We start from the raw sequence: 16,502 nt of genomic DNA on the forward strand, positions 1-16,502 counted from the left end.
AAAACCCACATACGGTATTTTGTACAAAAAAATGTAAACTCATTCTAAGTGTGATGACTAAGTCATTTCTGAATATTCTTTTAGTTTCCACCACTCAAATTGTTCACTGGCTTCACACCGATCCAAACGTATGTACGTTTCCATTTTGTTTTATTCATTTTTGATTGCCCCTTTGGACAATAAAAGTAACATTGTGCAATGAGTACAACGAGCGATGATGTATATATACACTTTTACAAAAAATACCAATCAGGGCAACTCATTGCCTAAAAATAATTAAGGACGCTGATTTTTGCAGGTCTTAACAATCACCAAAACCCGTTGAGCTTGACACACACTGGCAAAAAAAAATTCTACATGTAAACGTTTATTATGCCATTTTCAAAGAAATTTTGCTTCCAATATGCCAGTACCCCAACGTGCCAGTACCCTAACGTGCAAGTACCCCAACGTGCAAGGACCATAACGTGGCCCGGGCTGCGAGGGCCCTTTATAGCTGCTCGCAGCTCTAGTTAGGGCCCGAGCAGCGACCGCTGCGAGGTCCCTATTGTTTTTGTAAAAATTATTATTATTATTATTAGGGCCCGAGCAGCGACCGCTGCGAGGTCCCTATTGTTTTTGTAAAAATTATTAGGGCCCGAGCAGCGACCGCTGCGGGGTCCCTATTGTTTTTGTAAAAATTATTATTATTAGGGCCCGAGGAGCGACCGCTGCGAGGTCCCTATTGTTTTTGTAAAAATTATTATTAGGGCCTGAGCAGCGACCGCTGCGAGGTCCCTATTGTTCCTGAAGGAATTCTTATTAGGGCCCGAGCAGCGGCGGCAGCGGCGGTGCCGCTGCGAGGTCCTATTGGTTTTGTAGGAATTCTTCTTATTAGGTCCCGAGCAGCGGCGGCGGCGGTGCCGCTGCGAGGCCGCCGCCGCTGCGAGGCCCTATTGTTTTTCAAGGAATTCTTATTATTCTTTTTCTTTGTTATTATTCTTTTCCGCAAACAATCACATTTTTGAGACACTAAACGTGAACGAAAACTCATCAAACTTTACACACACGTCAGGCCTGGCGAAAAATTTTATATTTTAAAGTCGCCATACGTGATAACAGAAAAATGGCTCCACAGCGCCACCTACATAGGTTTAATGGATCCCTGTCCCGCTACGATTGTCCTACGGCTACGAAAATTGTGTGGCACCTGTAGCACATCCAGATGAACAAAAACCTCTTTGATATGTGTACCCTAAAATAGACAGGAAGTGAGGTATGAGTATTTAAATGTCCAATTTTAACCCATTTTTGTACATATACAGAGGTCATTCTTTTGCCCACTTCTCCTACACGGTTAACCCGATTGACTTCAAACTTGGGCTGTACCATCTCAACACCTGGGACAACATCATGGTAAAAAATCAAAACTTTTTGATGTACTATATGACGGGGGTGAGGCATCAAATTTAGAGTTTCAAAACTCTTACTAAACGTAGTATTGCCGGTTGTACGTTTTATCTAGAGCTACGAAAATTGGTACACATATGTAACAGACTATGATCTACAAAAAAGTCTGTTGGTGCCATATGCTAAACCCAACAGGAAGTCCGCCAGAGGTGGGGCATAAAATTTTGCGTTTCAAAATTCTTACTAAAAGAAGCATTCCCGGCTGTACGTTTCACCTAGAGTTACCAAAATTTGAAGACATATGTAACAGCCCTCAAGGTACAAAAAACTCTTTTTGAACCATATTCTAAACCTAACAGAAAGTCCACCATTTTGATTTACTTTGAAACGTGTTGCCATTTTTTTGGCCATTTCATAGGGGTCTTATTTTAACGAACTCCTCCTACAGAGTTTATCCCATCATCTTCAAACTTGGTGTGATGCATCTTAAGATGTTGAAGATGAAAAGTTATTGAAAGCTTTTTATTTCGTCGCACGCTGTTGCCGTGGCATGCACTTGTTTGCAAAGGAAAAAAATTCTTCTTAAGGAAGAATTCCCAGTTGTACGAAGCAGCTAGAGCTACGAAAATTTGTAGACATATGTAACAGCCCACAATGTACAAAAAAGTCTCTTGGTGCTATGTGCTAAACCCAACAGGAAGTCCCCCAGGGGCCGGGCATCACATTTTGAGCTAAAAAAACTCCTCTTTAACGAAGCATTCTCGGTTGTACGTTTTACCTAGAGTTACCAAAATTTGAAGACATATGTAACAGGCCTCGAGGTACAAAAAACTCTTTTTTAACTATTTGCTAAACTTAACAGGAAGTCCGCCATTTTGATTTACTTTGGAACGTGTGACCATTTTTTGGGCCATTTCATAGGGGTCTTATTTTAACGAACTCCAACAGAGTTTATCCGATCATCTTCAAACTTGGTGTGATTCATCTTAAGATGTTGACGATGAAAATTTATTGAAAGCTTTTTATTTCGTCGCACGCTGTTGTCATGGCATGCACTTGTTTGCAAAGGAAAAAAAATCCTTCTTAATGAAGCATTCCCAGTTGTACGAAGCAGCGAGAGCTACGGAAATTTGGAGACATATGTAACAGCCCACGATGTACTAAAAAGTCTCTTGGTGCCATGTACTAAACCCAACAGGAAGTCCCCCATTTTGTGCTAAAAAAACAACAACTCCTCTTTAACGAAGCATTCACGGTTGTACGTTTCACCTAGAGCTATGATAATTTGGAGGCATACATAAGAGCCCACGATGTACAAAAAAAAGTCTCTTGGAACCATATGCTAAACCAAACAGGAAGTCTGACATTTTGATTTACTTTGGTATTTGTAGCCACTTTTTGGGGCCTTTTATAGGGGTCATATTTTCTGCAAAACTTATCACATCGTCTTCATTCTTTGGCATGTTTCATCTTAAGATATTTAAGATGAAAAGTTATTGAATTTTTTTATTTTGTCACACGCCTTTGCTGTAGCGATGCATAAGAAGTTTGTTTGCAAACAAGTTTGCAAAGAAATTTTTTTTCCGATTGTTTTAATCCGATTGACTTCAAACTTGGCATGTATCATCTCAAGACCTGAGACAACAACTGGGCAAAATATCTTGACAATTCGAAATACTATATGACGGGGGCGGGGCATCAAAAATTGCCTTTCAAATTTCATTTGTCCAGAAAGACAAAATGCTTAATAACTCCCATGTTCAAACTCCAAAAAATCTCCAACTTCTCAGGCAACGTAATAGTCACGGCTTGAAAACATCTATATAATAAAATTCAGTTATACATTTAGCGCCACCTCGTGGTGACAATAAATGTCATACTTTACGTTTTTAGCTACTGTGCCGAGCTCGTTGAAGGGATCCAGTTGAAAATTGGTCAGAAAAGCCTTAAGATGTTGATCATGCCCCACACCGAATGTTGTAACTTTTCGCCAAAGGGCGTGGCCGTTACGGTGCCGCAAAATCTGAAAATTTTTCATGACAATAAAAGTTGCTTTAACTTGACCCAGGTGATCCTATCTTCTCAAAATTTCACACATTTGATGAGAGTCCAGGCCTTAAGACATCTACGAACTTATATTTCATCTTACTTATAGCGCCACCTAGTGGCAATTTTTTTCTTATGAATTTTCTTCAACGTTTTTCTCCAAACACGTTAACTGGACCTACCTCACATTTGTTCAGAAGAGAGTTTCGGCCTTCATGATGTCACAACACGAAGTTTGTGAGTTTTCGCGAAACGCTGTGGGCGTGGCTAAGCACTGTTTGCCAAGAAAACAACGCCGATTTTGAGGGTCTAAACATGCACAGAAAGTCATGAAACTTGGCACACACATCTGACCTGGTAAAAAGAGTAATATTTTATCATGTATTGTGCTATTTTTACAAAAATGACTCACTAGCGCCCCCTAGAAATTTTTAACTAAGCAGCCCCGCTTGTACGTTGAAGCAAGATCTTTGGAAATTTTTAGGTGTATGAGGGAGCCCAAGACCTACAAAAAAGTCTCATGGACCCATGTGCTAAAATGAACAGGAAGCGAGCTACGAATTTTTGAATGTCCCATTTTTTACGATTTTAGCACATTTACAGGGGGCATAGTTTTGCCCACTTCTCCTACACGTTTCATCCGACTGACTTCAGACTTGACTTGGACCATGTCAAGACCTGAGCCAACGACAGTGGGAAAAATCTTGACTTTTCGGAATACTATATGATGAGGGCGGAGCATCAAATTTTGTGTTTCGCAATGAAAAAGGATATGCTTAATATCTCCCCGGTACATGCTCCAAAAAATCCCAAACTTGACATGTGTGTTAATATTTAAGGCCTGAAGCTATCTCTATGACAACATTCAGTTATATATGCAGCGCCACCTAGCCCTTGAGAAATGAAAAAAAAAATACCCCACTTACGGTATTTTTACAAAAAATGTAAACTCATTCTAAGTGTTATAACTAAGTCATTTATGAATATTCTTGTACTTTCCAACACTCAAAATGTTCACTGGCATCAGACCTAACCAAACATACATATTTTTGTTATTTAGTTTTATTGATTTTTGATAGCCTCTATGGACATTAAAAGCAATGTCGTGAATGAAGGATATGCTTAATAATTCCCAGGTACATGCTCCAAAAAATCCCATACTTGAAATGTATATTCATAGTCAAGGCCTGAAGGTATCTCTATGACAAAATTGAGTTGTAAATACAGTGCCACCTTGTCCGTGAGTCATAAAAAAAATGCCTCACTTACGGTATTTTTACAAAAATTTTAAACTCATTGTAAGTGTGATAACTAAGTCATTTATGAATATTCTTTTACTTTCCACCACTAAATATGTTCACTGGCATCAGACCGATCCAAACATATGTAATTTTTTGTTTAGATTCATTTTTTTTTATCGCCTCTATGGACAACAAAAGCAACATTGTGCAATGAGTACGAGCGATGATGTGTAAATGTACTTTTGCAAAAAATAGCAATCAGGGCAACTCATTGCCTATAAATAAAAAAAAAGACGCTGATTTTTGCAGATCTTAACAATTACCAAAACCCATTGAGCTTGACACACTCATCACACCTGGCAAAAAAAAAAAAAAAAAAAAAAATCCAAATGTAAAGGTTTACCATGGCATTGTCAAAGAAATTCTGCTTCCAACGTGCAAGTACCCCAACGTGGCCCGGGCTGCGAGGGCCCTTTATAGCTGCTCGCAGCTCTAGTTAGGGCCCGAGCAGCGACCGCTGCGAGGTCCCTATTGTTTTTCGTTCGAATTATTATTATTAGGGCCCAAGCAGCTACCGCTGCCCGAGACGCACAAAAAAGTCTATTGGGACCATGTAGCTAAAATGTACAGGAAGTGAGCTATGACTTTTTTAATGTCCAATTTTGGCCTATTTTGGCACATTCACTGTGGTCATGCTTTTTCCCCCTTTGCAAACATTTTTCATCCAATTGACTTCAAACTTGGCATTTATCATCTCAAGACCTGAGAGAACAACTGGGGAAAAAATCTTGCCTTTTCGAAATACTATATGACGGGGGCGGGGCATCAAATATTGCCTTTAAAATTTCATTTGTCCAGAAAGAGCAAATGCTTAATAACTCCCATGTTCAAGCTCCAAAAAATCTCAAACTTATCAGGCAACTTAATAGTCACGGCCTGAAAACATCTATATGATAAAATTCAGTTATCCATGTAGCGCCACCTAGTGGTAACAATAATTGTCATACTTTACGTTTTTAGCTACTGTGCTGAGCTCGTTGAAGGGATCCAGTTGAAAATTGGTCAGAAAAGCCTTAAGATGTTGATCATGCCCCACACCGAATATTGTAACTTTTCGCCAAAGGGCGTGGCCGCTACGGTGCCGCAAAGTCTGAAGATTTCTCGTGACAACAAAAGCTGCATTAACTTGACCGAGATGATGCTATCTTCTCAAAATTTTACACAATTGATGAGAGTCCAGCCCTAAAGACATCTACAAACTTATATTTCATCTTACTGATAGCGCCACCTACTGGCAATTTTTTTTCTTACGATTTTTCTTCAATGTTTTTCTCCAACCATGTTAACTGGACCTACCTCATATTTGCTCAGATACTTTTGCCCACTTCTCCTACACGTTTTATCCGACTGACTTATGACTTGATCTGGACCATGCCAAGACCTGAGCCAACAACAGACGGAAAAATCTTGACTTTTGGAAATACTATATGATGAGGGCGGGGCATCAAAATTTGTGTTTCGCACTGAAAAAGGATATGCTTAATAACTCCCCGATACATGCTCCAAAAAATCCCAAACTTGACATGTATGTTTATCGTCAAGGCCTGAAGATATCTCTATGACAACATTCAGTTATATATGCAGCGCCACCTAGCCCTTGAGGCATGAAAAAAAAATACCCCACTTACGGTATTTTGTACAAAAAATGTAAACTCATTCTAAGTGTGATAACTAAGTCATTTAGGAATATTCTTTTACCTTCCACCACTCAAAATATTCACTGGCATCAGACCTAACCAAACATACATATTTTTGTTATTTAGTTTTATGTATTTTTGATAGCCTCTATGGACATTAAAAGCAATATCGTGAATGAAGGCTATGCTTAATAACTCCCAGGGACATGCTCCAAAAAATCCCATATTTGAAATGTATATTTAGAGTCAAGGCCTGAAGGTATCTCTATGACAAAATTCAGTTATAAATACAGCGCCACCTAGTCCTTGAGGCATAAAAAAAAATGCCTCACTTACGGTATTTTTGCAAAAATTGTAAACTCATTGTAAGTGTGATAACTAAGTCATTTATGAATATTCTTTTACTTTCCACCACTCAATATGTTCACTGGTATCAGACCGATCCAAACATACGTATTTTTTATTTAGTTTTATATCGCCTCTATGGACAATAAAAGCAACATTGTGCAATGAGTACGAGCGATGATGTGTGTATATATACTTTTACGAAAAATACCAATCAGAGCAACTCATTGCCTAAAAATAAAAAAAAAAGACGCTGATTTTTGCAGATCTTAACAATCACCAAAACCCATTGAGCTTGACACACTCATCACACCTGGCAAAAAAAAAAAAAAAAAAAGTCCACATGTTTATCATGCCATTTTCAAAGAAATTCTGCTTCCAATGTGCCAGTACCCCAATGTGCAAGTTCCCCAACGTGCAAGTACCCCAACGTGGCCCGGGCTGCGAGGGCCCTTTATAGCTGCTCGCAGCTCTAGTTAGGGCCCGAGCAGCGACCGCTGCGAGGTCCCTATTGTTTTTGTAAAAATTATTATTATTATTATTATTATTATTATTATTATTATTATTATTATTATTATTATTCTTTATTCTCCGCAAACGATCGCGATTTTGGGTACCTAAACATTCACGAAAACTCACCGAACTTTGCACACTCCTCAGGCCCGGCGAAAGATTTGATATTATTAAGTCGTCATAACAATGCGACTCGATAGCGCCCCCTAGCGTAGAAAAATAAAAACCAAGCCCGGCACGTTTGAGCTAGAGCAACAAAAATTGGCAGGCACGTGTAGCACCCCGAGACGCACAAAAAAGTCTATTGGGACCATGTAGCTAAAATGTACAGGAAGTGAGCTATGAATTTTTTTATGTCCAATTTTGGCCTATTTTGGCACATTCACTGTGGTCATGCTTTTTCCCCCTTTGCAAACATTTTTCATCCAATTGACTTCAAACTTGGCATTTATCATCTCAAGACCTGAGAGAACAACTGGGCAAAACATCTTGCCTTTTTGAAATACTATATGACGGGGGCGGGGCATCAAATATTGCCTTTAAAATTTCATTTGTCCAGAAAGAGCAAATGCTTAATAACTCCCATGTTCAAGCTCCAAAAAATCTCAAACTTCTCAGGCAACGTAATAGTCACGGCCTGAAAACATCTATATGATAAAATTCAGTTATACATATAGCGCCACCTAGTGGTTACAATAAATGTCATACTTTACGTTTTTAGCTACTGTGCTGAGCTTGTTGAAGGGATCCATTTGAAAATTGGTCAGAAAAGCCTTAAGATGTTGATCATGCCCCACACCGAATATTGTAACTTTTCGCCAAAGGGCGTGGCCGCTACGGTGACGCAAAGTCTGAAGATTTTTCGTGAAAATAAAAGCTGCATTAACTTGACCGAGATGATCCTATCTTCTCAAAATTTCACACATTTGATGAGAGTCCAGCCCTAAAGACATCTACTGACTTATATTTCATCTAACTGATAGCGCCACCTAGTGGCAATTTTTTTTCTTACGAATTTTCTTCTACGTTTTTCTCCAAACACGTTAACTGGACCTACCTCATATTTGCTCAGATGAGGGTTTCGGCCTTCATGATGTCACAACACGAAGTTTGTGAGTTTTCGCGAATTGCTGTGGGTGTGGCTAAGCGCTGTTCGCCAAGAAAACAACGCCAGTTTTGAGGGTCTAAACATGCACAGAAACTCATGAAACTTGGCACACACATCTGGCCTGGTAAAATGAGCAATATTTTATTGTTGATTGTGCTATTTTTACAAAAATGACTCAATAGCGCCCCCGAGAGGTTTTTAACGAAGCAGCCCCGGTTGTACGTTTAAGCAAGAACGACGAATATTTTTAGGTGTATGAGGGAGCCCAAGACCTACAAAAAAGTCTCTTGGACCCATATGCTAAAAGGAACAGGAAGTTAGCTACGAATTTTTGAATGTCCCATTTTTGACTATTTTTGCACATTCACAGGGGGCAGACTTTTGCCCACTTCTCCTACACGTTTCATCTGACTGAGTTAAGACTTGACCTGGACCATGTCAAGACCTGAGCCAACGACAGGGGGAAAAATCTTGACCTTTCGAAATACTATATGATGAAGGCGGGGCATCAAAATTTGTGTTTCGCACTGAAAAAGGATATGCTTAATAACTCCCCGGTACATGCTCCAAAAAATCACAAACTTGACATGTATGTTTATCGTCAAGGCCTGAAGCTATCTCTATGACAACATTCAGTTATATATGCAGCGCCACCTAGCCCTTGAGGCATAAAAAAAAAAATACCCCACATACGGTATTTTGTACAAAAAATGTAAACTCATTCTAAGTGTGATAACTAAGTCATTTATGAATATTCTTTTAGTTTCCACCACTCAAAATGTTCACTGGCATCAGACTTATCCAAACATATATATATTTTTATTTATTTTTGATAGCCTCTGTGGACATTAAAAGCAATATCGTGAATGAAGGATATGCTTAATAACTCCCCGGTACATGCTCCAAAAAATCCCAAACTTGACATGTATGCTTATAATCAAGGCCTGAAGGTATCTCGATGACAACATTCAGTTATAAATACAGCGCCACCTAGCCCTTGAGGCTTATATAAAAAAAAAAAAACCACATACGGTATTTTGTACAAAAAAATTTAAGCTCATTCTAAGTGTGATGACTAAGTCATTTCTGAATATTCTTTTAGTTTCCACCACTCAAATTGTTCACTGGCTTCACACCGATCCAAACGTATGTACGTTTCCATTTTGTTTTATTCATTTTTGATTGCCCCGTTGGACAATAAAAGTAACATTGTGCAATGAGTACAACGAGCGATGATGTATATATACACTTTTACAAAAAATATCAATCAGGGCAACTCATTGCCTAAAAATAAAAAATGACGCTGATTTTTGCAGGTCTTAACAATCACCAAAACCCGTTGAGCTTGACACACACTGGCAAAAAAAATATTCTACATGTAAACGTTTATTATGCCATTTTCAAAGAAATTTTGCTTCCAATATGCCAGTACCCCAACGTGCCAGTACCCCAACGTGCCAGTACCCTAACGTGCAAGTACCCCAACGTGCAAGGACTCCAACGTGGCCCGGGCTGCGAGGGCCCTTTATAGCTGCTCGCAGCTCTAGTTATTCTTCTTCTTCTTCTTCTTCTTCTTCTTCTTCTTCTTCTTCTTCTTCTTCTTTATTCTCCGCAAACGATCGCGATTTGGGGTACCTAAACATTCACGAAAACTCACCGAACTTTGCACACTCCTCAGGCCCGGCGAAAAATTTGATATTATTAAGTCGTCATAACAATGCGACTCGATAGCGCCCCCTAGCGTAGAAAAATAAAAACCAAGCCCGGCACGTTTGAGCTAGAGCAACAAAAATTGGCAGGCACGTGTAGCACCCCGAGACGCACAAAAAAGTCTATTGGGACCATGTAGCTAAAATGTACAGGAAGTGAGCTATGAATTTTTTTACGTCCAATTTTGGCCTATTTTGGCACATTCACTGTGGTCATGCTTTTTCCCCCTTTGCAAACATTTTTCATCCAATTGACTTCAAACTTGGCATTTATCATCTTAAGACCTGAGAGAACAACTGGGCAAAACATCTTGCCTTTTTGAAATACTATATGATGGGGGCGGGGCATCAAATATTGCTTTTAAAATTTCATTTGTCCAGAAAGAGCAAATGCTTAATAACTCCCATGTTCAAGCTCCAAAAAATCTCAAACTTCTCAGGCAACGTAATAGTCACGGCCTGAAAACATCTATATGATAAAATTCAGTTATACATATAGCGCCACCTAGTGGTTACAATAAATGTCATACTTTACGTTTTTAGCTACTGTGCTGAGCTTGTTGAAGGGATCCATTTGAAAATTGGTCAGAAAAGCCTTAAGATGTTGATCATGCCCCACACCGAATATTGTAACTTTTCACCAAAGGGCGTGGCCGCTACGGTGACGCAAAGTCTGAAGATTTTTCGTGAAAATAAAAGCTGCATTAACTTGACCGAGATGATCCTATCTTCTCAAAATTTCACACATTTGATGAGAGTCCAGCCCTAAAGACATCTACTGACTTATATTTCATCTAACTGATAGCGCCACCTAGTGGCAATTTTTTTTCTTACGAATTTTCTTCTACGTTTTTCTCCAAACACATTAACTGGACCTACCTCATATTTGCTCAGATGAGGGTTTCGGCCTTCATGATGTCACAACACGAAGTTTGTGAGTTTTCGCGAATTGCTGTGGGTGTGGCTAAGCGCTGTTCGCCAAGAAAACAACGCCAGTTTTGAGGGTCTAAACATGCACAGAAACTCATGAAACTTGGCACACACATCTGGCCTGGTAAAATGAGCCATATTTTATTGTTGATTGTGCTATTTTTAAAAAAATGACTCAATAGCGCCCCCTAGAAGTTTTTAACAAAGCAGCCCCGGTTGTACGTTTAAGCAAGAACGACGAATATTTTTAGGTGTATGAGGGAGCCCAAGACCTACAAAAAAGTCTCTTGGACCCATATACTAAAATGAACAGGAAGTGAGCTACGAATTTTTGAATGTCCCATTTTTGACGATTTTTGCACATTCACAGGGGGCAGACTTTTGCCCACTTCTCCTACACGTTTCATCCGACTGAGTTAAGACCTGACCTGGACCATGTCAAGACCTGAGCCAACGACAGGGGGAAAAATCTTGACCTTTCGAAATACTATATGATGAGGGCGGGGCATCAAAATTTGTGTTTCGCACTGAAAAAGGATATGCTTAATAACTCCCCGGTACATGCTCCAAAAAATCCCAAACTTGACATGTATGTTTATCGTCAAGGCCTGAAGCTATCTCTATGACAACATTCAGTTATATATGCAGCGTCACCTAGCCCTTGAGGCATAAAAAAAAATACCCCACATACGGTATTTTGCACAAAAAATGTAAACTCATTCTAAGTGTGATAACTAAGTCATTTATGAATATTCTTTTAGTTTCCACCACTCAAAATGTTCACTGGCATCAGACTTATCCAAACATATATATATTTTTATTTATTTTTGATAGCCTCTGTGGACATTAAAAGCAATATCGTGAATGAAGGATATGCATAATAACTCCACGGTACATGCTCCAAAAAAAATCCCACACTTGACATGTATGCTTATAATCAAGGCCTGAAGGTATCTCGATGACAACATTCAGTTATAAATACAGCGCCACATAGCCCTTGAGGCTTATATAAAAAAAAAAAAACACATACGGTATTTTGTACAAAAAAATGTAAACTCATTCTAAGTGTGATGACTAAGCCATTTATGAATATTCTTTTAGTTTCCACCACTCAAATTGTTCACTGGCTTCACACCGATCCAAACGTATGTACGTTTCCATTTTGTTTTATTCATTTTTGATTGCCCCTTTGGACAATAAGAGTAACATTGTGCAATGAGTACAACGAGCGATGATGTATATATACACTTTTACAAAAAATATCAATCAGGGCAACTCATTGCCTAAAAATAAAAAAGGACGCTGATTTTTGCAGGTCTTAACAATCACCAAAACCCGTTGAGCTTGACACACACTGGCAAAAAAAATATTCTACATGTAAACGTTTATTATGCCATTTTCAAAGAAATTTTGCTTCCAATATGCCAGTACCCCAACGTGCCAGTACCCCAACGTGCCAGTACCCTAACGTGCAAGTACCCCAACGTGCAAGGACTCCAACGTGGCCCGGGCTGCGAGGGCCCTTTATAGCTGCTCGCAGCTCTAGTTATTATTATTATTATTATTATTATTATTATTATTATTATTCTTTATTCTCCGCAAACAATCGCGATTTTGGGTACCTAAATATTCACGAAAACTCACCGAACTTTGCACACTCCTCAGGTCCGGCGAAAAATTTGATATTATGAAGTCGTTATAACAACGCGACTCTATAGCGCCCCCTAGCGTCGAAAAATAAAAACCAAGCCCGGCACGTTTGAGCGAGAGCAACGAAAATTGGCAGGCACGTGTAGCACCCCGAGACGCACAAAAAAGTCTATTGGGACCATGTAGCTAAAATGTACAGGAAGTGAGCTATGAATTTTTTAATGTCCAATTTTGGCCTATTTTGGCACATTCACTGTAGTCATGCTTTTTCACCCTTTGCAAACATTTTTCATCCAATTGACTTCAAACTTGGCATTTATCATCTCAAGACCTGAGAGAACAGCTGGGCAAAACATCTTGCCTTTTCGAAATACTATATGACGGGGGCGGAGCATCAAATATTGACTTTAAAATTTCATTTGTCCAGAAAGAGCAAATGCTGAATAACTCCCATGTACAAGCTCCAAAAAATCTCAAACTTCTCAGGCAACGTAATAGTCACGGCCTGAAAACATCTATATGACAAAATTCAGTTATACATATAGCGCCACCTAGTGGTTACAATAAATGTCATACTTTACGTTTTTAGCTACTGTGCTGAGCTCGTTGAAGGGATCCATTTGAAAATTGGTCAGAAAAGCCTTAAGATGTTGATCATGCCCCACACCGAATATTGTAACTTTTCGCCAAAGGGCGTGGCCGCTACGGTGACGCAAAGTCTGAAGATTTTTCGTGAAAATAAAAGCTGCATTAACTTGACCGAGATGATCCTATCTTCTCAAAATTTCACACATTTGATGAGAGTCCAGCCCTAAAGACATCTACTGACTTATATTTCATCTAACTGATAGCGCCACCTAGTGGCAATTTTTTTTCTTACGAATTTTCTTCTACGTTTTTCTCCAAACACGTTAACTGGACCTACCTCATATTTGCTCAGATGAGGGTTTCGGCCTTCATGATGTCACAACACGAAGTTTGTGAGTTTTCGCGAATTGCTGTGGGCGTGGCTAAGCGCTGTTCGCCAAGAAAACAACGCCAGTTTTGAGGGTCTAAACATGCACAGAAACTCATGAAACTTGGCACACACATCTGGCCTGGTAAAATGAGCAATATTTTATTGTTGATTGTGCTATTTTTACAAAAATTACTCAATAGCGCCCCCTAGAAGTTTTTAACGAAGCAGCCCCGGTTGTACGTTTAAGCAAGAACGACGAATATTTTTAGGTGTATGAGGGAGCCCAAGACCTACAAAAAAGTCTCTTGGACCCATATGCTAAAATGAACAGGAAGTGAGCTACGAATTTTTGAATGTCCCATTTTTGACGATTTTTGCACATTCACAGGGGGCAGATTTTTGCCCACTTCTCCTACACGTTTCATCCGACTGAGTTAAGACTTGGCCTGGACCATGTCAAGACCTGAGCCAACGACAGGGGGAAAAATTTTGTCTTTTCGAAATACTATATGATGAGGGCGGGGCATCAAATTTTGTGTTTCGCAATGAAAAAGGATATGCTTGATAACTCCACGGTACATGCTCCAAAAAATCCCAAACTTGACATGTATGTTTATCGTCAAGGCCTGAAGTTATCTCTGTGACAACATTCAGTTATATATGCAGCGCCACCTAGCCCTTGAGGAATAAAAAAAAATACCCCACATACGGCATTTTGTACAAAAAATGCACACTCATTCTAAGTGTGATAACTCAGTCATTTATGAATATTCTTTTAGTTTCCACCACTCAAATTGTTCACTGGCTTCACACCGATCCAAACGTATGTACATTTCCATTTTGTTTTATTCATTTTTGATTGCCCCTTTGGACAATAAAAGTAACATTGTGCAATGAGTACAACGAGCGATGATGTGTATATACACTTTAACAAAAAATACCAATCAGGGCAACTCATTGCCTAAAAATAAAAAATAAGACGCTGATTTTTGCAGATCTTAACAAACACCAAAACCCATTGAGCTTGACACACTCATCACACCTGGCAAAAAAAAAAAAAAAAAAATCCACGTTTATCATGCCATTTTCAAAGAAATTCTGCTTCCAATGTGCCAGTACCCCAATGTGCAAGTTCCCCAACGTGCAAGTACCCCAACGTGGCCCGGGCTGCGAGGGCCCTTTATAGCTGCTCGCAGCTCTAGTTATTATTCTTCTTCTTCTTCTTCTTTATTCTCCGCAAACAATCGCGATTTTGGGTACCTAAATATTCACGAAAACTCACCGAACTTTGCACACTCCTCAGGTCCGGCGAAAAATTTGATATTATGAAGTCGTTATAACAACGCGACTCTATAGCGCCCCCTAGCGTAGAAAAATAAAAACCAAGCCCGGCACGTTTGAGCTAGAGCAACGAAAATTGGCAGGCACGTGTAGCACCCCGAGACGCACAAAAAAGTCTATTGGGACCATGTAGCTAAAATGTACAGGAAGTGAGCTATGAATTTTTTAATGTCCAATTTTGGCCTATTTTGGCACATTCACTGTGGTCATGCTTTTTCCCCCTATGCAAACATTTTTCATCCCATTGACTTCAAACTTGGCATTTATCATCTCAAGACCTAAGAGAACAGCTGGGCAAAAAATCTTGCCTTTTCGAAATACTATATGACGGGGGCGGGGCATCAAATATTGCTTTTAAAATTTCATTTGTCCAGAAAGAGCAAATGCTTAATAACTCCCATGTTCAAACTCCAAAAAATCTCAAACTTCTCAGGCAACGTAATAGTCACGGCCTGAAAACATCTATATAATAAAATTCAGTTATACATATAGCGCCACCTAGTGGTAACAATAAATGTCATACTTTACGTTTTTAGCTACTGTGCTAAGCTCGTTGAAGGAATCCATTTGAAAATTGGTCAGAAAAGCCTTAAGATGTTGATCATGCCCCACACCGAATATTGTAACTTTTCGCCAAAGGGCGGTGACGCAAAGTCTGAAGATTTTTCGTGAAAATAAAAGCTGCATTAACTTGACCGAGATGATCCTATCTTCTCAAAATTTCACACATTTGATGAGAGTCCACCCCTAAAGACATCTACTAACTTATATTTCATCTAACTGATAGCGCCACCGAGTAGCAATTTTTTTTCTTACGAATTTTCTTCTTCATTTTTGTACAAACACGTTAACTGGACCTACCTCATATTTGCTCAGATGAGGGTTTCGGCCTTCATGATGTCACAACACGAAGTTTGTGAGTGTTCGCGAATCGCTGTGGGCGTGGCTAAGCGCTGTTCGCCAAGAAAACAACGCCAGTTTTGAGGGTCTAAACATGCACAGAAACTCATGAAACTTGGTACACATATCTGGCCTGGTAAAATGAGCAATATTTTATTGTTGATTGAGCTATTTTTACAGAAATGACTCAATAGCGCCCCCTAGAATTTTTTAACGAAGCAGCCCCGGTTGTACGCTTAAGCAAAAACGCCGAATATTTTTAGGTGTATGAGGGAGCCCAAGACCTACAAAAAAGTCTCTTGGACCCATATGCTAAAATGAACAGGAAGTGAGCTACGAATTTTTTAATGTCCCATTTTTGACGATTTTTGCACATTCACAGGGGGCAGACTTTTGCCCACTTCTCCTACACGTTTCATCCGACTGAGTTAAGACTTGACCTGGACCATGTCAAGACCTGAGCCAACGACAGGGGGAAAAATCTTGACTTTTCGAAATACTATATGATGAGGGCGGGGCATCAAAATTTGTGTTTCGCACTGAAAAAGGATATACTTAACTCCCCGATACATGCTCCAAAAAATCACAAACTTGACATGTATGTTTATCGTCAAGGCCTGAAGGTATCTCTATGACAACATTCAGTTATATATGCAGCGCCACCTAGCCCTTGAG

The sequence above is a fragment of the Festucalex cinctus genome, chromosome 19 (genome assembly GCF_051991245.1).
Source record: "Festucalex cinctus isolate MCC-2025b chromosome 19, RoL_Fcin_1.0, whole genome shotgun sequence".
NCBI classification, from domain to species: Eukaryota; Metazoa; Chordata; class Actinopteri; order Syngnathiformes; family Syngnathidae; genus Festucalex; species Festucalex cinctus.